Consider the following 25,858-nt stretch of genomic DNA (forward strand, 5'->3'; position numbering starts at 1 on the left):
GGAGTCCCTTAGACCGGGTGATAGAGCAAAGATTCTTCTGAACAAGGAAGCTAGATGGAATTTTAAGCTTGACTAATAAACACAGTTCCACTTTTAATAGCACAATTACCTTAAGCACTTCACAGTATCAATACTTCAGTCCCAAAGTGCACTTTAATCTGCTTAAAATTCTCTCACAAAATGGCTTCCTCTGTTTACACTGGTAAATTCAGTCACTGACTCATATCAGCTCAAAAAGGTATATACAGATGTCTCCACATACATCTAGCCACCTTGCATGTTAAACAGCCCTTCTAGTAGTTCCATGCTGTGGCGCGACTCGGTAGTACCGAGCATCTGCTTGTGTGACTTTTTCCCTTCACATGCATTTAATTCACAAAAAGATGCTAATAGGATGCACAAGTAGCTTATACTGATGAAATTTATATGCAGCATGCATCTATTCTGTGTGCTATTGTGGCTGTATATGCAAGCAAAATGCTATGTTACAATGTCACAAGCCTCTGACACTGTAACATAGCATTTTGCATGCAGATATAACCGCATACATATATGTCGAATGCCACATATCATTTTAATTATCATAAGCTGCTTGTGCGTCTTTTTCACATTGTTTTGCAAATAAGATGTATTTGAAGAGAAAGGTTGTATGAAGATGCTCAGCACCAGGGCTGCCATCAGGAATTGTGGGGCCCGGGACTAACAAAATAGGCAGGGCCTAGCCCCCACTCAAGCCTCCCTTCCTCTGCCACCCAAAACCCACCCCTCATCCTCCCTTCCCCCACTGGCAGGGAGAAAGTAACCAAATTACACAACAGCCATCTAGCCAGTTGCACTCTCCACATCTGCAACATATGACATGCTGTAATAATGCAAGAAGAATCACTTACCTTAGTAACCTTGCTCCTTCTTCTGTTCTGGCTGCTCCGGCTCTTCAGTCCTCACACCACATGCACACGCAGTGCCCCAGCTCCTTTCTCAATTTGCGTGCATGATGTCACGCTGTGCCGGCTCAGAGTAACAAGCAAAACTTTATTGCTGCTTAGGTAGGAGGCAGAGCAGGATGGGGGCTGGCTGGGTACTTCTTTTATGGTGGCAGAGGTTAGTAGTGGGTGGCTCTCTGTTAGGAGCGGGCCCCGGCTGGGCCTGTCACTCACTATCGAGGTGATAGGAGTGGGCAGGCAGTCAATATTGTGCAGCAGCAGGGGGGTGGTAGTATGCAGGCCCCCCTGAGTGTCCGTGCCCGGGACGCCAGGCCAGGCAGTCCCCCCTTGATGGTGACCCTGCTTGGCACTACAGAGTCGCACAGCATTCATGTGTTATGTGTAACGTGACTTGTAGCACACGGAGGATAGGACACATCTGTATCACACTTTCAGCACACTAAGATCTTTAGCTCAGTCTCTTGCATAAGTTAGGGTTATGCAGTACTTTCAATGTATTTCTTAATTAAGGTTCATTATCTCTGCATATAGTCCCAATACAGTAGCTCACAATAATTTCCAATGTTTCTCAGTATCTCTCAAAAGGCTCAGTATTTCTCAATGGTTCTCAGTATCGGTCAATAACACTCAGCTGTTCTCAGTATCACAGTAGGGACATCTCCATTTTACAGATTTTACTCACAGACATCCTCCATGGATCTTAGCTGCAGCTCACAGGGGTGAAACACTGTCTTTGGAGCTCAGCTTCATGCTGCCAGCACTCTGCAGTTGTCCCCAGTACACCATGAGTGGGTATTCAGAGGTACTTGTCACTCTATACCACTTCAGCATCTCCCTTCCCAAAGTCTCTCTTCAGCCCTGTGGCACCTCACCCTGTTCTGCTACTCCACTCAGTATCTCACCAACTCTACAGCACATGTGTAACCAGTAACTCTCTGTTATGTTGCTGGTTTGTCCCTTTTGTCATGTTGCTGCTCTACCTAGTGGCAGACTCCGAAATTGCAATGTCCATTTGCTCCTATAGAGCCAGGTGTATTACAGACAGTATTATTTTAATGTTTGATTAGGAGCTGTTAATGGGTTTATAATATATGGGCCTCCTTGGGGGAAATTTGAATGATATTAACTGACATTATATTTGGTTGGTGGCAATAGGCCTATTTATTAAATGGGAATAATATTAATTTAATATAATTGTTTGTGTGAAGGGGCATAGGTCTACTTATTAAATAAAACTGCTATTAATTTAATGTCTGATTTGGAGAGGAGGAATAGGTGTTTTTATTAAATAGGAAACCTATTAATGTAATAATAAGTTTTGTTGTGTGTATGGCAGGGAGGTCTGGAGAGGATAGGCCTCCATGATAATTGATAATGTTATTAATTTAATGTCGGGGCTGGTCATTGAAAATAGGTCTACTTATTAAATTGGAATGCAATTATTATAAAATGACATTGGTGACAAATACAATATTAAAAAAAATATATGTAAGTGTAACTAATAGGTGTGGTTTAGTTACATGGTTTACTGTATGTAGAGCTTAGGGTGCCAAATTGACTTCATAATTAGTTAATTGTTACTTCTGAAATCAGCAACTTTTGCACAGAACTTTACAGGTATTATATTGTCTTATGTATCATATTGCATATAGCTGTAACTTGAGCATTTAGATCCAAACCTGTTTCCTGTACTCTTAAGTAGGTGAATGAAGAGGCAGACTGAGGTGTATGTTTGAATCAAAAGTATTCCAAGGGCAACAAATACAAGGAATACATCTCACAAGTTCTCTTACTGGCAGCAATTTCATTCTCTTAGTAAATATAATTAATAATAAATTGGCAACTTGTCTTTTATAATCTAAATAACACTAGTAAATTGTTCAAGGTTAGTAGGCATAAGGAAAGAGCTAGCAAGACACAACTCTGCCTGTTCTTAGTCTTCTAGTCAAACCAAGGCCAATGATACAGCCAGTGTTTATTCACTTCTAGTATTTTATCTACACAGCGTGTCCATGTTATTTAAAACATGACTAAACTTAACTCTATGTTGGCCACCAGGCATGTTTACCAGTTCAAATATGTCTAAAAATATGCTCAAAGGGCAATGGACTTCCTGCGCTTTACAAGAGTCAATCAGCTTCATTTAACCTACCAAACATGCTTCTGTCCTTAGATCACTCTGGTCTCAGGTCATATCTTAAGTGTCCCTGTCAGTCACTTGAGTAAAATCATTAGAGGCATAACATTTCTAATATAAGTAACACTGTCAACATAAGTACAGGGTTAGTTATGCATTGAAGTCAGGGTATTATTCAAGTTCATCTGAATTACTGTAGTCAATGGATTAGTTCCATCTTTGCAGATAAAAGTTAGTTGCATACATGAATCTATCAATCTTTATCACCCACCATAATCAATATTGTGGGATTCTTGCTTGCTGACATATATATAAATATATTTACCAATTGCTTGTAACAATCATACACTGATTATTTTTTTAATCTCCAATATTTACTGTAGGTGTGTTTTTATAAAACTTGAAACTTTTGTTATTCACTTTTAAATAATATATTGAAGACATTACTTCAACCAGTTCAATGTCATGATATAAAAGTCAATTTAACATATTTATGTTCAATGGTCTCTTTCACAAATTTTTGGGCAACCCCTGGACAGGTTATTGATTGTAATTCATTATACCAATGGTGGTTATTCACTTGAATAACTCTGCTCGGAACTCTCCAAAGGAAACAGATCTTCTCTTACCCATCAAGGATCAACCTGGAAGCCTCTTGCATGTCTTGGCCAATATAATCTGGTAGAAATGTTAGTTGATGAGCAAGATAATTAAACTGATGCAATGGGTAAAACAAGATAAAAAATAATGTGTAGAATATTATTTTTATAACAAAATGCAATGGACCATCAACATTCTTTCAGCATATCGCAGCAAGAAGGAATTAATTTTTGTTGCTATTTATCAATGAGATTGTGCTGGAACAGCAGCTTAAATTGGGGTTGTCCTGACAAAGAACTTGACAGTAAAGTGATCCTTACAATTTCTACCACTATACATACATGTCCATAAAGTGTGACAATGACCATATTAGTTTAAAGTGGCTATTGCCATCTTCAGAATGAGTTAGCCAACGGGCCAAGTTCTGAAAAGTTACTCCTTCTGGAGCTTGATAATTAATGGCAGAACAATGGGGACTACGATATACCCCATTAATTATCTCTGAAGTGTCATGTGTTCAACTTTTGTTGAACAACCGTGATACTGAAATAATGCATACTGTAAGTTGCAGTATCCGCATGATTTCTGGCCAAATGTGCCTTGATAAATTGGTCCCTTGAGGATGCAAATTGTACACAATGAGAAACTAGCATATTTTGATAATATAATAATACATTTATATAATCACTCTCTACTGTATATAATTATTACATGATCCTCCTGTTATCACTCAATGCACTGATTAAAAACCCCTAAGAGCAGATGGGAGGGGTGCTAATAACAAGCAGGAGGAGTCTCAACCTTCAAGTGTACAATATATACCTGCGCTTGGGTATTTTTTATCTGCACATTTTCCTACATTGCTGTCTACATATTAGAATGGGCACTATTATTGGTAAGTCCTGAATAAATTGACATAATGTGTTAGTACTAGGGATGTTAGGAACCCATCTGATGGGATTCACTTTGATGTGGTGGATGGGTAAACAATTTTTGCCAAACTTGTACTAAGAACCTCACTTATACTCCATGTTAATTGTACAGTTTATCAGGATTATTTTGACTATTATTACTCTCGGTACTTAGAGTGTGCACCTGCATTTTTTGTTCCCTGCATTGTACTACAAATCTCAGTATGGTAGCACCTATTACTATGTTTAAAATAAGGGTGTGCAGTCCAAGCACCCTCACCCTTTCCTTAGCCATAGGGTTACTCCGAACTGCGACTATTGAACAATCTGCGACTGATGTTGTGTCTTTGCATGTAAATGCTTGGTTTTGCAAAGCCGCAGGCAGGCCTCTCAATACATTCCTTGGCGTATGCAACATTTGCATATTTTCGCATAGCAGCTGCATATGGAAGTGCAGCTGTGATATAATTAGGTTGCCTCTCTGAATCAGGCCCATAGTGTCCAAAGATGTGGGGGAAAATTCTGTTTACAATGGAGCTGATGTAGAGTTGGTCAGAAAATGATATTAATTAAACACAGAGGACCACATGTAATAGGATGAGAGGTTAGAAAATGTGAGAGTTTACCAGTAATCTCTCACATTGGTTGAGTTTTATCTTCAAAATGGGAAAACATCTGGATGAGAGTTTAAATCGTGACAGTGTTTAAAGTCTAAAAACAGGTGCGTTTACATGTTCTCGGTCTATATTTGGCGAGTTTAAAAAGTGTGAGAGTTTACTGCTAAACTCTCACCCTATTACATTTGTCCCAAAAAGTCTCCCGCTGGGGACTCAGGGAGGAAATCTCGTGACTGTAATGAATGGGAGGAGAGGGCTTTTTTGTGTCCTATGACCATCCTTTCCACTGCCTTCCAGACTACAGGTCACTCTCTGCCTCTCCCTTTCACCCTCTACCTCTCCCCAACACCCTCTCCTTATCACCCTCTGCCCGTCACCTTCTACCCGTCAGCCGCTGCCTCTCCTTGTGACCCTGTCCATCACTTTCTGCTGCTCCCTGTCACCCTCTACTCATCACCCTCTGTGTTTCCCCATCATCCTTCTGCCTCACCCTGTCACCATCTGCCTCACCCTGTCACCCTCTGCCTCTCCCCATCACCCTTAGCCTATCCCCATCACTCTCTGCCAGCAGACCCATTTGTAGAGCCACCAAGCAGTGCTGCTGACATCAGGCACTTGTGACTTTAAAGGGGGCACTGTTTATTATTAGACACTGGGATTCTCTGTATTCTTTTGTGGTCATGTGGCATATTATGGTCAGCGTGGGGCATAGAAGGGAGGGGGCCTAAAGCATATTTTTGTGCATGGGCACCTGATCTATCAGGTTCTGATATTTGTATATATTTTAATATATAGATATTGTCAAAATGCAGAATGTAATTACCATTATGTTATACAGAGGTAGTGTGCATGGAAAAATGCCTATACAGGTTGAGTTTCACATATCCAAATATTCCAAAATACGGAATATTCCGAAATACAGAATTTTTTTTTAGCATGACTGAGATTTTTGATGGGTTAATGTACACAAACTATGTTTAAGGCACAACATTTTTGAAGATAAAGTATAAAATTACTAGAGAGTTACTAGAGGTTCTCTAGAAATCTGAATCCACCCGAATTTTGTGAATCCGGGTAAATCCGAGTCGCGGTTCTAATCTCCTGATGAGATCGGGATAAATCCAGCTCACAGTTCTGATCTTTTTGCGGTTCGGAATTCGGATTTTAAATCCTAATTTCAGGTTTTGGATTGCATAAATTACATGATTTTAGCTGTTTTTAAAACTTTATATCTATTTGTTATTTAAAAAATCCAGATCCAAAACCGAAACCAAAACACTTGAGAGTGGTTTGCAAAACCAAATCCAGATCCAAAACCTTGAAGGAGATATACCCCAAAACACTGGGGTCGGCGCACATCCCTAAAAATTACCTTCAGGTGTTGTGTATAAGGTGTATATGAATCATAAATACATTTCTTGTACGTACACAAGCTTTGTCTGAGCCACAAAATGATTGAAAATGTTGTATAAAATGACCTTCATGCTGTGTGTATAAGATTTATGTAAAACATAAATGCATTCTGTGTTTAGATTTGGGTCCCATTCACAAGGTATTTCATTATGGTATGCAAATATTCCAAAATACGGAATATTCCGATATCAAAAATACCCCTGGTCCCATGCATTTTGGGTATGGGAGACTCAACCTGATTTGCTCATATGCTGAGTTATTTGCATTTCAGATGCACCTGCACAAGCTTATCAGTGAGGAAATTTATATGTGCAAAATATACACCTCAAAACAGATGGATTATCTCCCATGTACATATTTGGTGGTATTTTTCTCAGTGTGGGGGTGCCAGCAGTGCAGGAGTGCTGACAGTGTCCTCAGTGCGGCAGTGTCAGCAGTGTTATCTGTGCTGAAATGCTGGTAGTGTAGGCAGTGCAGGGGTACTGGCTGTGTTCTCTGTGCGGGAGTGGCGGAGGAGTCGGTAGTGTGGGGGTGCTGGCGGTATCCTCAGTGCAGAGTTGCTGGTTGTGTCGGCAGTGCTGTGGTGCTGGCAGTGTTAGCACTGTGGGGATATCAGCACTGCGGGTAGCGGTGTCCACGGTACAGTGGGGTCCGCCATCTTGCGGCTGTCTGTCCCATTAAAGTTTATGGGGAAGCGCTGATTGGCTGAGAGCGCTGACAGACAGCTTCTTTAGCCAATCTGCAGTCAGCCCATTGATTTCAATAAAACTTTTGAAATTGGCACCCGAGGTAAAGCCGAAGATCCAACAGTGGGACAGATTTAGGCTCGGCTAGGGATCTGAGGCCTGGAAGTTTGGAATCCAAGGAATCCAAAACGCTCATCTCTAGTTACAACCTAGTACTCTGTACTGGTGCAATCTAAATGAGCCTGCAGCATCCATACTTGCATGTACCATTTACAGAACATGCACTGTGTGAATTCACACAGATATGATCCACAAACAAGCATACATTTTGCTCTGCATCAGCCCCATAGTAACTACCATATTGGAAATGCATTCCTGAGAGAATAGCACAGTCTTAAGGTATTTTGATGTTTAGTTTGGATGGGAAGGTGTGTGTGCGGGGGGTTAAAGGTTCTTTCTGTCCTAGGCTCAGTGTGGGTAGTGTACCTGAGTTCAAGATATACAGGCCCTTCAAAGAGTTATAGAACTGCTAAAAAAAAAAACAGACCCACCCAAACATGGCAATTCCAAGTTGGATCTGAGTCTGGCTTGGATGTTTCCACCTGACTCAGATTCCAAAACGAGGCATCATCCTCCTGCTGTCGGATTCTCACAGATTTGGGATACTATAAAGCTACCCATTCATCAGTGCCATTTCACTCCGGCTGTGGAGAGCAGTGGTGAAACTAAGGGGGGTCGAGCAGGACGTGTGCCTTGGTCGCCATAGGACCGGCGGCATGGGGGGCGTCACCGGCCACGGTCCAGCCTGTCCTAGTTAGGCAGTGTAGCACCGACCGCAGTGTGTGGTCAGTGCTACACATTTACACAGGACTGGTTCTAGGCTTCTCTGCTCCCAGTGCCGGTCCTGTGCTGCACAGCCTAGCCCCTTCCCTCCCCCTGAGCGCTTACCCAATAGCGCCAGGAGGAGGGTGGGAGGCGGGCTCAGGCTGTGCAGTTTAACACACACATCACCACCAACGCGACGGCGATGTGTGTCTTAACCAGTAGCCAATGAGAGTCTGTCTGACTCTCATTGGCTGCTGCTACTGCACACACATCACTGCCGCGCGGCAGCGATGTGTGTGTTAACCAGCAGCCAATCAGAGTCAGACAGACTCTCATTGACTGCTGCAGCACCCCCTGCAAGAGCCGGGCTGGAGCTCACTCATGAGCTACACCTTCCGACTCTTGCAGTGGGTAATGGGAGAGGTGTCATGACATCATTACATCTCTCCCATAATGCATAGCACGCCAGCCCGGGAGGACTGACATGCGGTCGAGGCAGGAGCAGTGGCCGGAGCCAGAGCGTGGATTCAGGTAAGTGTATTATTTTTTATTTTTTTATGTAACTTGTGTGTCTGCACTACTGGGGACTACAACTGGGGTGGCTACTACTGGGGGCACCATTACTGCGGGATACCTCTACTGGGGGTGAGGCACTACTGGGGACTACAACTGTGGGGGCGGCTACTACTAGGGGCACTGCATCGGGAGGGGGAACCTCTACTGGGGACTACTACTAGGGGGGGACTACTACTGGGAGCACTATAGAAGGGGCTTACTACTAGTGGACCACTACTGGGGGCACTAAATAGGAAGGATCACAACAGGGGCACTGTATAAGGGCACTGGATAGGGGGGATCACTACTGGGTGCCTGCATAAGGGGGACCACTACTGGGGGCACTGCATGGGGGGATTAATGCTGGGGGCACTATAAAAGGGGCTTACTACTAGGGCACTGTACTGGGGGGACCACTACTTGGGGAACTAAATAGGGAGGACCACTACAGGGGGCACTGTATAAGGGGCACTAGATAAGGGGTACCACTACTGGGGACACTGCATTGGGGGTACTGCTACTGGGGGCACTATAAAAGGGGCACTGCATCTGGGGGACCACTACTGGGGGCACTTCATAGAGGGGACCACTACATGGGGCACTGCATTAGGGTGACCACAACTGGGGGCATTGAATAAGGGGAACTAATGAGGTGCAGCATAAGGGGGACCACTACTGGGGGCATTGCATGATGGGGGTACTGTATAAGGGGAACTAATGGGGGGCTGCATAATGGGGACCACTACTGGGGGTACTGTATAAGGGGCACTACTATGGGCCTGCATAAGAGGGACCACAACTGTGGACAATGCATACTGGGGGTACTGTATAAGGGGCACTACTGGGGTTAAGGTGCATATAGAAAGGAATGTTCAGAGTGATGATAAAGCGGTGTGTGTCACGTTGACAAGCCCCATTTTTAAGTGACCACGCCCGTTATTTGGCGCGCGCACATAGGAGTGGGGGCTCAATTTTTATATTTGCCCTGGGCTCCAAATACCCTAGTTATGCCACTGGTGGACAGTGTAGTGAGCTGTGTGTAACTAAGTGGTAGCACAGTGTATTAATAAAAAATATTATGACACTAAGTGGTAGCACAGTGTATTCATAAAAAATATTGTGACACTAAGTGGTAGCGCAGGATATTATTCATAAAAAAATATTATGACACTGTAGGTCATTGATACCGCAGTGTAATATGTAAAAATGATACAAATTGACAAGTGTGCTGTACCCCACTTGTTTCGTGTTTGTTGATATGGAGAATGATCAGTTCAGAGGACTGCAGGAATCACATACTAGTGCTGGAGCTGCTGCCAGTGCCACCAATCATGATGATACTAGTCTGTCTATGTCATCTACTAAAACCGATGGCCAAGGGCATACAGGGCTTAAGTCAGGTCTTCTAAAATCAAATAACCAATTTATTACAGTGTAAAGAAAAAAACATCAAAGTGAAATTTAGCTGCAGAAAGACATAAAACTGGCAATATGCCTTTCACCACACAAAATGGCAAGGAAAGGCTAAGGCCTTGGCCTTTATTTATGACTGGTGGTTCTGCCTCTGTTATGATGTAAGCCCTTCTACCTTTAGATGTTTTAAAAAAAATTTAATTGTTAAGGCAGAGGAACCAACTGTGTGCTCAGAAATGTCACAAATACCTGTGGAGAGTCTAAGTGTGTCGGCGGGTGCCATATGTGAGCCTGACCTTTCCAAAACTATACTGGAAGAGGAGCCTCCTTCCACCACTTGTGTGTCCTCTGCAAATTTGGAGCACAAGTCAACATGCTGACTTAAAAATCAAGGATCTTTTGTGTAAGTGCACCAGGATGAGGAGGATATATGGGTAGCTGATGTGAATAATGATGTTGATGATGAGGATATTGTTTGTGTAAATCAGGCCCCAGTGGAAACAGTTGTTGACCATGATAAGGAAAAGCCCGTTGTCATGTCTGGGCATAATACAAAAAAAATCCACTCCTTATGTGTGGGATAATTTCTACCTAAATCCAGACAATTGTCAAGCCATCTGTACCCATTGTCATGCCAGAGTAAGTAGAGGTAGGAACCTTAACCATCTAGGAACCTCCTCTCTCTTACATCATCTACAGCACATCCATCAAAAGTGTTTGCAAAATTCAGAAACTTTTACTAAAAAGTAACAACAAACAGTCCAGCATCAGCTAGCTCCCTTTTCTCTACTAGATCCAAGCACCTGGCATCTTCACCAACAACACCTTGAGTAACAATATCCTCAATCATGATCAGAAGTAGTCCTACATCCAATTTGATAAAGCTAACTCAGTCCTCCTCTATCCTGGATTCCTCAGAAGAATCCTTGAGCACTACGCCTGCTTCTGCTGGGAGTGGATCTTCATCCCAGAAGGGGACCAGGAAGACTGCAAGTAGTCGTTTAAAAAAAACAATTGACTGTTAAACAATCCTTTGCAAGGTGGAGCAGTATGACAGCAGTTACCCAGTTGCACAGTGGATCACTGATGCCATAACATCTATGTTGGTATTGGATGTACGTCTGATATCCACCCTTAGTGCAGTGTGTTTTAGACAGTTAATTGATGTCCTGTGCCCTTGCTACCAAATCCCATCTAGATTCTATTTCACTAGAAAAGGAATTCCCAGCCTGTTCAGGGATGTTAAAAAAAAATAATTAGTGTTCTCCGAAATGCTATTGTACCCACTGTCCACTTAACCACAGATATGTGGACAAGTTGATCAAGGCAAACACAATATTAAATGACTGTAACAGCCCACTGGGTGGGTGTATTGCCTTCAGCACCACCAGCAGCATCTAAGAAACAGCAGCTTAGTTAAAGACAGGCTACTCTGTGAATTACTGGTTTCACTAAGAGGCATACCACTGACAACCTCTTCCTCAGGGAAGTCATTGCAAAATGGCTTACCCCACTTGGATTCTCCTTGGATTTGTGTCCCATGTTTTGCTTACACAATCAACTTGGCGGTGCAAATTTTTTTAAAACAATTTCTTGACATTTTTGACATTCAGAGGGTGTATGTAGAGGATTGTAGCACCTGCAAGAAATGTTGAATTTGCCCTGTCACAAGCTGAAGCAAGAGTTAGTGGATGGAGGAACAGCAAAAAGCCATCCAAAACTACACAGCAAACTATGACATAGGAAAAGGAGGGGGAATGTACCTTACTCAAGCTCAGTGGAAAATACTTTCCAGGTTTTGCAAAGTGCTGAAAGTAGTCACCTGTGAAGTAAGTTTAGACACTGCCAGGTTGAGTCAGGTAATTCCCCTAATTAGCCTGTTGGAAAAACAGCTTGAGAAACTGAAGGAGGAGCTGAAATGAAGCAATTCTGCTAAGTCTGTTGGACTTGTAGGTTAAGTACTTTATTTGCATTGTCAGAATCTTGCAATTGGATACATTTTGGCGACCTTGCTGGATCCTATGTTTAAGTCATATGTCGTGTCTGTCTTCCCAGTGGACACAGATCTGAAGTGATTTAAAGAGCTGGTGGTAAGGAAATTGTCAGCTCAAGTGGCACATAATGCAGTGATCGCTCCTTCTTCAGTATATACAGCAAGTCCGACTGCCAAAGAAATTACTAAAGTTTCCCAAAAAAAGACCCACTAGTGATGCAGATGAGTCAACACAACCAAGTTTTCACATCTGGTCATGTCTTAAAGAATTGCCTACAATTAATGAGCCCTCTACCATGACTACATCTGATACGGTCACCATTCAAAGGGGATGTGTTCGGTATTACGGCAGTCAAGATGCCGACGCTTACTTTGCCAGCGCCGGAATACCGATGCTGGCCAGAATCCCGGCACCAGTGTCCCAACCGCAGGGATGCCAAATGTAAGTAGCAGGGTTATGGGAAGGGTTAGGGTCAGGTACTAGGAGGGAGGTTAGGTTTAGGCACCAAAGAAGCAAGGTTAGGGTAGGGAAAGGGGGAGGGTTAGCATACCAACCAACAAGTGTAGTATGTGTAGTATGTTAATCCTGTCTGGATCCCTGGACTGGGATTCTGACTGCCAGGATCCTGACAGTTGGTATTTCATACCGATCCCATTCAAAGAATGGTTGATAATTATTTTAATGATAGTGTCCAAAGAGGATTGTCCAACAGCCCATTTCACTACTGGCAGGAAAAAAAGACAATTTGGAGCCCCTTGCACAAACTGGCTTTGCTTTACTTGAGCTGCCTACCCTCCAGTGTGTACTCAGAAAGAGTAGCCGAGAACCTTGTCAGCGATTGGCATAGGATACTACATCCTCAAAATGTGAAAAAGATGATGTTCATCAAATTGAACTACACATTTTTACTGCCAATTACATCCAAAAATTACAGAGGCACCTAAGGCTGTAATGGTGGATCTTAGTTTGGACAAATTCATAATGTGTGAAAATGATGTACACACTGATGATTGGGACGAATCAGATGATGATGGTGACAACATCTTGCCTCTGTAAAGTCAGTTTGTGCATGGAGAGATCATTGCCAGCAATGTTAGCTGCCCGTGGGCAGCTTTAGTGGGGCTCAAACAAATCAATCGCTTCAGCCAAAATTGGCAGTCCCTGTCGCTGAAGTGATTGGTTTGTTAAACTGTGCATGTCCTGTTTTCTACAGTAGACACAACATTTGGGTGGGTGGAAGGGCTCAAGGACAATTCCATCTTTCAACTCTTTTCTTTGCGTTATGTGCTGTTTGGGGCATTGCTGCCTAACATTTTTAATTTTATAGTTTATTAAACTGCCATCCTGTCTGCCACTGCATTGCCACTCTGTCATGTTGGAAGCTGAACTGCCACATGTTAGTGCCACCCACTGCTGTCGCTTAGTTTAGTCAACCAGCTAGCTTGATGCAACCTTTTGGCCTAAACTTAATGAAATCAGTATTGTAAGATGTGAGGTGGTCAAAATTAACTGGAAATGACTGGAAGTAAATGTTATTGAGGGTAGTAATTAGGGGTGTGCACCGGCCACTTTTCGTGTTTTGTGTTTTGGTTTTGGATCTGGATCTTTCTTCGTGTTTTGGATCTGGATTGGTTTTGCCAAAACCACCCTTCCGTGTTTTGGGTTCTGGGTTTTGTGTTTTGGATCTGTATTTTTTTGAAAAAAAGCATAAAAACAGCTAAAATCACAGAATTTGTAGGTTTTTCTGCTCCTATGCTATTATTAACCTCAATAACCTTAATTTCCACTCATTTCCAGTCTATTCTGAACACCTCACACCTCACAATAGTGTTTTTATGTCCAAAAGGTTGCACCGAGGTAGCTGGATGACTATGCTAAGCGACACGAGTGGGCGGCACAAACACGTGACCCATCTAGGAGTGACACTGCAGTGGCAGGCAGGATGGCAGTTAGAAAAACTAGGCCCCAAACTGTACATAATGCAAAGAAAAAAAGAGGTGCAAGATGGAATTGTCCTTGGGCCCTCCCACCCACCCTTATGTTGTATAAACAGGACATGCACACTTTAACAAATCAATCATTTCAGCGCCAGGGTCTGCCACACAACTGTGGCTGAAATGATTGGTTCGTTTGGGCCCCCACAAAACAAGCTGGCAATTAATGTGTCCCTGCACAAACTGGCTCTACGGAGGCAAGATGTCATCCTCATCCTCCTCATCCACCGATTCCTCACCCTCTTCAGTGTGTACATCCTCATCCTCACAAAGTATTAACTCGTCCCCACTTGAATCCACCACCACAGGTCCCTCTGTACCTTCTGGAGGCTGGTCTCCCTGGAAGAGCTGATAATTCATTTTGATGAACATCATCTTCTCCACATTCTGTGGAAGCAACCTCCTACGCCTTTCGCTGACAAGGTTCCCGGCTGCACTAAACACTCTTTCGGAGTACACACTGGAGGGGGGGCAACTCAGGTAAAATAGAGCCAGTTTGTACAGGGGCCTCCAAATTGCCTCTTTTTCCTGCCAGTACAGGTATGGACTGTCTGACATGCCTACTTGGATGCTGTCACCGATGTAATCCTCCACCATTCTGTCAATGGTGACAGTATCATATGCAGTGACAGTAGACATGTCAGAAATTGTTGCCAGGTCCTTCAGTCCGGACCAGATGTCCAAACTTGGTCCTGCCTGCCCTGCATCACCGCCAGCGGGTTGCTTAGGATACCTAAGTTTTTTCCTGGCAGCCCCAGTTGCGGGAGAAAATGAAGAAGGAGCCGTTGACGTGTCACGTTCCGCTTCAGCTGACAGTGTGTTCACCAGCAGGTCTTTGCACCTCTGCAGGCTTGTGTCGGCCGGAAAGAGAGACACCACATAGGCTTTAAACCTAGGATCGAGCACGGTGGCCAAAATGTAGTGGTCTGATTTCAACAGATTGACCACCCTGGAATCCTGGCAAAGCGAATGAAGGGCTTCATCCACAAGTCCCACATGCCGAGCGGAATCGCTCCGTCTTAGCTCCTCCTTCACTTTCTCCAGCTGCTTCTGCAAAAGCCTGATGAGGGGAATGACCTGACTCAAGCTGGCAGTGTCTGAACTGACTTCACGTGTGGCAAGTTCGAAGGGCTGAAGAACCTTGCACAACACGGAAATCATTCTCCACTGCGCTTGAGTCAGGTGCATACCCCCTCCTTTGCCTATGTCATAGGTGGATGTATAGGCTTGTATGGCCTTTTGCTGCTCCTCCATCCTCTGAAGCATATAGAGGGTTGAGTTCCACCGCGTCACAACCTCTTGCTTCAGGTGATGGCGGGGCAGGTTCAAGAGTGTTTGCTGGCGCTCCAGTCTTCGGCACGCAGTCGCTGAATGGCGAAAGTGGCCAGAAATTTTTCGGGCCACCCAAAGCGTCTCCTGCACGCCCCTGTCGCTTTTCAGAAAATTCTGCACCACCAAGTTTATTGTGTGAGCAAAACATGGGACGTGCTGGAATTTGCCCAGATGTAATGCCCGCACAATATTGGTGGCGTTGTCAGATATCACAAATCCCCAGGAGAGTCTAAGTGGGGTAAGCCACTGGGCGATGATTTCCCTCAGTTTCTCTAAGAGGTTGTCGGCGGTGTGCCTCTTACTGAAACCGGTGATACACAGCGTAGCCTGCCTTGTAACGAGCTGGCGTTTCTGAGATGCTGCTACTGGTGACGCTGCTGCTGTTGCTGCGTAAGGTGATACATCTACCCAGTGGGCTGTCACAGTCATATAGTCCTTAGTCTGCCCTGTTCCACTTGTCCACATGTCCGTGGTTAAGTGGACATTGTGTACAACGGCATTTTTCAGGACACTGAGGACACTTTTTCTGACGTTTCTGTACAGTCTCGGTATCGCCTGCCTAGTGAAGTGGAATCTAGACGGGATTTGGAACCGGGGACACACTACCTCCATCAATTGTCTAAATCCCACTGCACTAATGGCGGATACCGGACGCACGTCTAACACCAACATAGCAGTCAAGGCCTCAGTTATACGTTTTGCTTCAGGATGACTGCTGTCGTACTTCATCCTCCTCGCTAAGGACTGTTGGAGGGTCAATTGTTTAGTAAAAGTAGTGGTGTTCCTACTTCCTCTCTGGGATGATGAACGACTCCCAGCAGCAGCAGCAACAGCAGCAGCGGCAGCAGTAGGCGTAGCAATGCAGGATCCTCCGGAGGAATCCCGGATAGGAGAGTCAGTCATGCCAGTGATATGGCCTGCAGGACTACTTCCGATCCTGACTAAGGAGGAAATTGACGAGGAGGGAGTTGACGGTGTGGTTTGCAGGCGCTTGGATACAACAGGACAACGGGATTTAGGTGTCCCTGGACTGCTTACGGTCTGAGCCAAAGTTTCTGAACTTGACAGTAACTTTTTATGAACGCGCTGCAGGTGCCGTATAAGGGAGGATGTTCCTAGGTGGTTGACGTCCCTACCCCTACTTATTTCACCTTTACATATGGTACATATGGCAAGACAGTTGTTGTCCGGATTTGGATAGAAATATTGCCAGACCAAAGAGGTGGAATGTTTGGTCTTCTGCCCAGGCATGACCGTGATGGGCTTTTTCATCCCACGGACAACAACTGTCTCCCCCGGAGCCTGATTTAAACAAACCACATCACCATCAGAATCCTCCTCGCCAACTTCCTCCTCAGCGCCAGCTACACCAGTATCCTCATCCTGTTGTACTTCAACAGTGACATCTTCAATTTGCATATCAGCAAGTGGACTGTGGGTGCTCCATTCAGCACTTGCAGGGGGCGTGCAAATGGTGGAAAGAGCCACCTCTTCCCGTCCAGTGCTGGGAAGGTCAGGCATCGCAACCACCACCACACTTGGACTCTCTTTGGGGATTTGTGATATCTTCTTAGAAAGCACAGTTCTTCGCTGTGCTTTTGCCAGCTTAACTCTTTTGATTTTTTTAGTGGGAGGAGTGCTTCCATCGTCATGTGAAGCTGAACCACTAGTCATGAACATACTAGGGATCGACCTTAGCCGTTCCTTGCCACTCCGTGTCGTAAATGGCATATTGGCAAGTTTACGTTTCTCTTCAGCTGATTTAAATGTCTTTTTCAAGGTCATTTTCCTGAACTTTGCCATTTGGGATTGTATGTGCCCTCTACTATGACATTGGGCATCGGCCTTGGCAGACGACGTTGATGGCATGTTATCGTCTATGTCATGACTAGTGGCAGCAGCTTCAGCACTAGGAGGAAGTGGTTCTTGATCTTTCTCTATTTTATTTTTATCGGAGAAAGTTTGGTCCTCCATTTATGTTATATCGATTTGATATATACGTGCGGCTAAACACAGAAAATAAATTTTTTTTTGGTTCGGACTGGAGTGTACTTTGTGGGTTACAGCACCCTTTAACGGTCAAGCCAGCCGGCCCTTTACTTATGACACAGGCGCACTCTTGGCACTACTTTGTTGATGCACGTGCGGCTACTGCGCACACAATTCACAAACACAGAAAATAATTTTTTTTTGGTTTGGACTGGAGTGTACTTTGGGGGTTACAGCACCCTTTAACGGTCAAGCCAGCCGGCCCTTTACTTATGACACAGGCGCACGCTTGGCACTACTTTGTTGATGCACGTGCGGCTACTGCGCACACAATTCACAAACACAGAAAATAATTTTTTTTTGGTTTGGACTGGAGTGTACTTTGGGGGTTACAGCACCCTTAACGGTCAAGCCAGCCGGCCCTTTACTTATGACACAGGCGCACGCTTGGCACTACTTTGTTGATGCACGTGCGGCTACTGCGCACACAATTCACAAACACAGAAAATAATTTTTTTTTGGTTTGGACTGGAGTGTACTTTCGGGGGTTACAGCACCCTTTAACGGTCAAGCCAGCCGGCCCTTTACTTATGACACAGGCGGACGCTTGGCACTACTTTGTTGATGCACGTGCGGCTACTGCGCACACAATTCACAAACACAGAAAATAATTTTTTTTTAGGTTTGGACTGGAGTGTACTTTCGGGGGTTACAGCACCCTTAACGGTCAAGCCAGCCGGCCCTTTACTTATGACACAGGCGCACGCTTGGCACTACTTTGTTGATGCACGTGCGGCTACTGCGCACACAATTCACAAACACAGAAAATAATTTTTTTTTGGTTTGGACTGGAGTGTACTTTCGGGGGTTACAGCACCCTTTAACGGTCAAGCCAGCCGGCCCTTTACTTATGACACAGGCGCACTCTTGGCACTACTTTGTTGATGCACGTGCGGCTACTGCGCACACAATTCACAAACACAGAAAATAATTTTTTTTTAGGTTTGGACTGGAGTGTACTTTCGGGGGTTACAGCACCCTTAACGGTCAAGCCAGCCGGCCCTTTACTTATGACACAGGCGCACGCTTGGCACTACTTTGTTGATGCACGTGCGGCTACTGCGCACACAATTCACAAACACAGAAAATAATTTTTTTTTGGTTTGGACTGGAGTGTACTTTCGGGGGTTACAGCACCCTTTAACGGTCAAGCCAGCCGGCCCTTTACTTATGACACAGGCGCACGCTTGGCACTACTTTGTTGATGCACGTGCGGCTACTGCGCACACAATTCACAAACACAGAAAATAATTTTTTTTTAGGTTTGGACTGGAGTGTACTTTCGGGGGTTACAGCACCCTTAACGGTCAAGCCAGCCGGCCCTTTACTTATGACACAGGCGCACGCTTGGCACTACTTTGTTGATGCACGTGCGGCTACTGCGCACACAATTCACAAACACAGAAAATAATTTTTTTTTTGGTTTGGACTGGAGTGTACTTTCGGGGGTTACAGCACCCTTAACGGTCAAGCCAGCCGGCCCTTTACTTATGACACAGGCGCACGCTTGGCACTACTTTGTTGATGCACGTGCGGCTACTGCGCACACAATTCACAAACACAGAAAATAATTTTTTTTTTGGTTTGGACTGGAGTGTACTTTCGGGGGTTACAGCACCCTTAACGGTCAAGCCAGCCGGCCCTTTACTTATGACACAGGCGAACGCTTGACACTACTTTGTTGATGCACGTGCGGCTACTGCGCACACAATTCACAAACACAGAAAATAATTTTTTTTTGGTTTGGACTGGAGTGTACTTTCAGGGGTTACAGCACCCTTTAACGGTCAAGCCAGCCGGCCCTTTACTTATGACACAGGCGCACGCTTGGCACTACTTTGTTGATGCACGTGCGGCTACTGCGCACACAATTCACAAACACAGAAAATAATTTTTTTTTGGTTTGGACTGGAGTGTACTTTCGGGGGTTACAGCACCCTTTAACGGTCAAGCCAGCCGGCCCTTTACTTATGACACAGGGGCACTCTTGGCACTACTTTGTTGATGCACGTGCGGCTACTGCGCACACAATTCACAAACACAGAAAATAATTTTTTTTTAGGTTTGGACTGGAGTGTACTTTCGGGGGTTACAGCACCCTTAACGGTCAAGCCAGCCGGCCCTTTACTTATGACACAGGCGCACGCTTGGCACTACTTTGTTGATGCACGTGCGGCTACTGCGCACACAATTCACAAACACAGAAAATAATTTTTTTTTGGTTTGGACTGGAGTGTACTTTCGGGGGTTACAGCACCCTTTAACGGTCAAGCCAGCCGGCCCTTTACTTATGACACAGGCGCACGCTTGGCACTACTTTGTTGATGCACGTGCGGCTACTGCGCACACAATTCACAAACACAGAAAATAATTTTTTTTTAGGTTTGGACTGGAGTGTACTTTCGGGGGTTACAGCACCCTTAACGGTCAAGCCAGCCGGCCCTTTACTTATGACACAGGCGCACGCTTGGCACTACTTTGTTGATGCACGTGCGGCTACTGCGCACACAATTCACAAACACAGAAAATATATTATTTTTTTAGCACTTGGGGGGAGCAACCCTGATGGACAGAGCACCCCCTGGACAACACTACAGCACCCCTTTAGGACTGGGACACTGCACAGGACTTTGGAGTGGACACAGCCCCTATGGAGAACTGACTGCACAACACAGTCCAGCCAGCCCCTATGGACTTTGAAGTAGTGGACACAGCCCCTATTAACAACAGCAGCACAGCACAACACAGCCAGCCCCTATGGACTTTGAAGTAGTGGACAACAGCAGCACTACACTACACTACACTACACAGCACTAACTCCCACCCTCCCTCTTCACTGTCCACAGCCGAGTGAGAAAATGGCGCCGACGCGGGTACCTTATATAGGATCCAAAACCCGCGAGACTCGGAAGGCGGGATGATGACGTTTTGCCTCGATGTCAGATCCGAGTCAGGCGGGAAAAGTCGAGCCTGACTCGGATCGGACTCGGATCGGGGGGGCTCGGGGGGGTTCGGATTTCAGAAATCCGAACCCGCTCACCCCTAGTAGTAATACTGTAGGAACAAAAAAAGGCCCAAATTATGTGATTTCAACTGTTTTTATGATTTTTTAGAAAAAATACAGATCGAAAACCAATACACACAAGGGTGGTTTTGTAATCGGAACACGGGGTTGGCGCACATTCCTAGTCTGTTGGTTAATCGATATGTTGACAGACTGTACAGTAGTCTTTAAAATATATGTGAATTGACTGTAATATAACTAGTTGAACTTTAATGAATTTTATACATAAAATAATCAGAAACAGTCATGTTTTCAATGTATAGTATAAAATATGTTCAAACACTTGGGGCTCTATTTACTACAATCCGCATTGGGAATGCAGATTGTAGTGTGATATTACCGACTGAATTCGCATTGCGAATTCAGGCAATATCACAGGGATTTACTAAAAATTATTTGCAGGGACAGAGCTTGCGATAAAGCTCTGTCCCTGCGAATCCCCTCCGCAGCCTTATCATGGTATTTTTGCCGCTGCCACAGGGCATCCCCAGGTATTTTTTTCACAATTTATTTTTAGTAACTTGCACTCTGATCGCATTTCCCATTACAATAATGGGAAATGCGATCTGATTACTAAAAATATGTGATACTTAGGGATTGGAGTAGAATTTTACAAATTCTACTCCAATTGCCCTGTAGTAACTTTAGGTGAAACTAAAATAATGCAAAAAGGGTGTGAAAACACCCTTTTTCACTTTATTTTAGTAAAAATAATGATAATAAATAGAGCCCTTAGTCACTTTTATAGCTGCATCAAAAGCCCAAATGGAATTGATTTTATATTGTTTTTTGCATTGCTATATACTGTACATGCTACTACAGTATATGATCTATACTTCAAAGGTGTAGAGATTCACAGATTTGTAAAAGTTCAAGCGCTATCTAGTAAAAAATATTTTATGTTGTCTGTTTGTGCACTCAGAACGTCTAAACCAGGACAATAAAACTCTGTCAAAGGTCTCATAAGTGACCTTGTATCACAGTATATATCCAAAGTCCAAATTGCAGCTGCTTTCGTAATGACTCTTGTCTCTAAATCCCACATTATGACATTGGAGATGAAACAGCCCAGTTAGCAGGCTAATTAAAAAATAGGAGCATCTGGTCTAGACATGGATTGCAAAGTTACATAAGACAGGCACACTGTCCTAATAATGCTAAATATTATTTTCATGGCCATTATCAGCCAGCAAGACTGTCCTGGCTACAATAAATAGCATTGTGAAATGCCTTTTTATGACAATTTTGCTGGGTAACTTGGGTCAGTCAACCATTGTAAGCCATCATGATCCTTACAATAGGGAATGAGAGCATGGTGGGTGAACAATTATATCAGCACAAACTAAATACAGCTCTTGTAAGTCTTTTTTCGGTCTGATGCACATGTTTTATTGTAAATGGATCTGAGTTATTTTAAACTAACAGGAAGATTCTTTAGTTAGTCACTCATGCCTGTCATTCCAACCAGTGGCGTAACTAGGGCAGTGCGAGCAGGGTGCGTGCCCTGGGTGCCGTGGGACCAGCGGCATGGGGGGCGCCACCGGCCACGGTCCGGCCTGCCCTAGTTAGCCACCAGTGTAGCGCCGACTGCAGTGAGTACAGTCAGCGCTACACATTTACACAGGACCGTCACTAGGCTTCCAGCGCCGGTCCTGTGCTGCACACCTGAGCCCATTCCCTCCCCCTGAGCACTTGCCCAATAGCGCCAGGAGGCGGGCTCAGGCTGTGCATAACACACGCATTGCCGCCGCACTGGCGGCGATGCGTGTGTTAAACAGCAGCCAATGAGAGTCAGATAGACTCTCATTGACTGCTGCAGCACCCACTGCAAGAGCCGGACTTCCATCCGGCTCCTGCAGTAGGTAATGGGACAGACGTCATGACATTATGACGTCTGTCCCATAATGCTGAGCGTGCCAGCCCGGGAGGACTGGCGGGCGGTGGTGGCGGCGGCGGGAGCCGCATCGCAGTCCGGAGCAGCAGCGTGTATTCAGGTAAGTATGTTTTTATATTTTTTTAAAAAAAACCTGTCAGCACTACTGGGGGCACAACGGGGGAGGGGGGTGGCTACTACTGGGGGGACCTCTACTGGGGTGGGGGCACAATGAGGGGGTGGCTACTACTGGGGCACTATTATTGGGAGGACCTCTACTGGGGGGGTTATTACTGGGGGCACCATTATTGGGAGGGCCTCTACTGGGGGGGCTATTACAGGGGGCACTTAATTGGGAGGGGGAACCTTAACTGGGGACCACTACTTGGGGGGGAACTACTACTGGGGACATTATAAAAGGGGCCTACTACTAGGGGCACTGCACTGGGGGGACCACAACTGGGGGCAATAACAGGAAGGACCACTACAGGGAACACTGGATAGGGGGTCACTACTGGGGGCCTGCATCAGGGGAACCACTACTGGGGGCACTGCATGGGAGGAGGGGGGGACTACTGCTGGGGGCACTATATAAGGGGCTTACTGCTAGGGGCACTGCTGGGACCACTACAGGGGGCACTAGATGGGGGGGATCACTACTGGGTGCCTGCATAAGGGGGACCACTGCTGGGAAAACTGCATGGGGGGACTACTGCTGGGGGCACTATATAAAGGGCACTGCATAGGGGGGGACTACTACTGGGGGCACTATATAAAGGGCACTGCATAAGGGGATACTGCTACTGGGTGCACTGCATTGTGGGGACTGCTACTCGGGGCACTGCATAAGGGGGAACACTACATAGGGCACTGCATTTGGGGGGACCACTACTGGGGGCACTGAGTAAGGGGAACTAATTGGGGGCTGTATAAGGTGGACCACTACTGGGGATACTGTATAAGGGGCACTACTATGGGCCTGCATAAGAGGGACCACAACTGCATACTGGGGGTACTGTATAAGTGGTACTACTGGGGTTAAGGTGCATATGCATAGGAATGTTCAGTGTGAAAATAAAGGGGTGTGTCATGTTGACACACCCCATTTTTAAGTAACCACGCCCATTCCCCCCCCCCATTTTTTTATCGGGATGTTGGGGGGGCTCCCTTTTCAAATTTGCCCTGGGCTCCAAATACCCTAGTTACAACACTGATTCCAACACTGATTTCACAGGTGGAGATGTATCAAGCCTTGAAGAGAGATTGCGTGGATTAAATCAAATAAAGTGACTGCTTTAATATCGTTAGCATACACTACATAGACAACAATAAATAAAAAGACAATATAGCCCCCTGCTGCTTCTTGCAAGTATGGCCCACTGGCCTCCTGTCTTCCAGACCCACTGGCTTGCTTGGATTCCACAGTACCATCTAGGCCTTATCCTCTGGACAGCTGATAGGTGTGGTCATACCCCTATTTAAACTTACTTGGGCGGATCTCAGCACAGATTCAATAGCTCACCAATGCCAACTAGCTTCATTCTACCACATACTGTATCCCCCCCCAGTTCACATTCCCCGGGGTTAGCAATTAGGGCATTTTCATAGTGGCATCCCTCTTTACTTTCCTCATCAGGTACTTTCACCACATTCAAGAAAATCATACAGACTTCTCTGTCATCTGATTGTCTCATCCTCCAAGTTCCTGTGTCTCTTCTTTTTTTCCTGACTTTATGGAACTTTGTATGTTTACGTGAATTCTTTAGCAGTTGTGTGACACTGCTTTCACATTTTGCAGCAATTTTCTCAATTTTAACACATTGTAATGTAATCTGATAAAGTCAGATGTGATCAATTGTTTTCAGCATACCACAACAGAAAATAATAAATAATCGAGCCCTACAAATTCCCTGTAATTAATGGCCTAGGTGCACTGTAAGACCCACTTTGTGATATAGAGAGGTTAAAAGTACTTGATCTCTCTTGTGGATATGTACCTCTAAATGTGGAAATTAATTATATAGAAGTACCTATCCACAAGAGAGATCAAGTACTTGAGACCTCTCTATATCACCATGGATCGCAACACATTATTGGTATCTTTGAGTCATCATCCTCCAGTCCTTAGAAAAGGTCTCCCATTCTCACAAATGCTCAGGGTACATCGCATTTGCATTGATCAAAGTGAAGCATCGCAATAAATGGATCTTATGATCCTCAAATTCATTAATAAAAGTTATAATCCCATGTTTCTTAAGCAGGTAAAAAATAAATGTGTCTATCTAGATTGGATACCTTGGAACAGCACCTATCAAAGGTGAAACCTGTTACCAAAATACCTTTGATTAATTTATATACCATGGCTTGTAGCAACATCATTAAATTGGCCAAATGTCATTGGCCTATTGTCAGCGAGGATCCAGACTTACTCTCCTCAAAAAACACTAAGATCATGCCCTGTTACAAACAGGGCAGGAACATTCGTGACTATGTGGTCCACACAGACATTACTATTTTGTCTAAGCCACCTACTGTAACAAACACTTTCTGATCAGAAAACCAGGCAACTATAAATGCACGGGAGGTGGGGAATTGCTTTGCCCAACCACATACAGGCAAGATCTATAGGATTCGATCTATTTTAACATGTTCAAGTAGGTTTGTCATTTACATCATCTGCTACCCGAGTGGTCTTCTGTATGTGTGCAAGACCACAAGATCTTTTAAGGAGAAAATTACAGTCTATCGGTCCACTATTAGATTTGGTTTGGAGGTACAATCGAGTAATCAACACAATTAGACATAAAATGGTAGATCATGTACAGTACCTGCCTCCATCAGGGGTGGTGACATGGTTAAAGCCCTTTTTCAATTGGAGGCAAAATGGATATTTAGGTTAAATACTATGGGGGTTTCCAATTAGATGCAATAACCCATTTTCTCTCATAAACACGTGGTCACGTGGTACAATTTTCCTGAGAGAACTTTTCCATATTACATGTACTTTGAGAAAACTTTGTCATTTTTCTCCAAAGAAATTTTTTCTGATTTTTGTTTTACCGAAAAAAGAAATCTCCATAGTAAAATACTGGCTTTTCGTGGAAAAGCTATTCAATTACAAGTTATCTAGAATTTTTTGGGTATTTGGGCTAGTTTTATCGCCAATTTCTTTTCAGTACCTCTGAGCCAGTGATAAGTTGTGCAAAACCCCTATGTTTGGCTAAAATGTTTGGACTTGGTGCAAAACCACTGGGACATCCTACTTAATGACTACTTGGGCAAAAACACTTTTTTATTAGCTTAATTTTGCCAATAATGACACATCATATTTGGGGTGAAAAATTGCAGGAAATATATGGAAGTATATGGGGTGTTTTATGAGTGGTATAGGTGTATTTAAAATTGCAGGTGGGTTTTAGAGGCGTATTTGTAAGGTTTTTTAAAAGTGGCT

Source organism: Taudactylus pleione, unplaced genomic scaffold (assembly GCF_031769625.1).
Source record: "Taudactylus pleione unplaced genomic scaffold, aTauple2 ptg000016l, whole genome shotgun sequence".
Taxonomy (NCBI): domain Eukaryota; kingdom Metazoa; phylum Chordata; class Amphibia; order Anura; family Myobatrachidae; genus Taudactylus; species Taudactylus pleione.